Source organism: Rhopalosiphum padi, chromosome 2, assembly GCF_020882245.1.
Source record: "Rhopalosiphum padi isolate XX-2018 chromosome 2, ASM2088224v1, whole genome shotgun sequence".
NCBI classification, from domain to species: Eukaryota; Metazoa; Arthropoda; class Insecta; order Hemiptera; family Aphididae; genus Rhopalosiphum; species Rhopalosiphum padi.
The window spans coordinates 42,744,304-42,745,218 of NC_083598.1; the positions used below are offsets into that span (position 1 = coordinate 42,744,304).

Below are 915 nucleotides of genomic sequence, written 5' to 3' on the forward strand. Positions count from 1 at the left end.
CTTTTTTTTATTATTAAATTCAATTTTGTTTTATAACGATTTTGAATTTAGTTTACATTGTTTACATTTTTGCAACTTAAATTACATTATGTTAAAGTACCTATTCGTATAGTTTTTAACGAATCACAATAGAAAAGATAAAATAGCTATCTATGGATTTAACATTATTTCAATATTAATATTATGTTATATTTGTATCACGAACTTTCAGAATCATAAAAAGTTTTATATTAGCTCCAATCATTCATACGTCAGGATGGCCGAGCGGTCTAAGGCGCCAGACTCAAGGGAATCCCTTGGCCTACTATGTAGGCTTGATTGAGCGTTCTGGTCCTCATCTGAGGGCGTGGGTTCGAATCCCACTTCTGACAAACATTAATATTTTGCATTTTTGTAATGATTTATACTTATAATCAGTGATAGAATTAGATCAAATACCGTTGAAAGCTTAAAACTTGAAATTTTTGCCAAGTGCTTATATATTATTACAATTTTCAAAATATTTTGAATTTTTTTAAAGTTATATTTAGACAATTGGAATTTTTGATTTTTTTTTTAATTGTTAATAATGTATTTTTCACTCCGTCAAAAACGTTAAAAATGTTATAAAAAGTTCCTTAAAAGTTGTTATTAAAAGAAATTAAAAAAAAAAACAGAACGTAAATTGTTAAAATATATTTTATAACTTATAAGCGTTTGAAGTAAGAATTTTAAATTTTTAACAGATGTCATCGAAAATTCGAAAATTATATTGTAGTAAATAAAATGTTTAATATTCGTATCTGAGATTAGAAAAATGAATACAAAGTTCTTTATAAGTTTTTCAACCTATATTAAAAAAAAAAATTTTACCGAAAAGTCACATTAGTTTATTATAATTTTATTTTTTATTTTGTTGTAACTCAAAATCGAATA

General features: G+C 24.2%; 1 non-coding gene across 1 annotated transcript; it reads left to right on the forward strand.

Moving 5' to 3' along the window:
- Positions 1-250: 250 nt before the first annotated feature.
- Trnal-caa (transfer RNA leucine (anticodon CAA)) lies at positions 251-371 on the forward strand. The gene is made up of 2 exons: positions 251-288; positions 326-371. It is a non-coding gene; the product is annotated as a tRNA-Leu (tRNA).
- Positions 372-915: the final 544 nt, after the last annotated feature.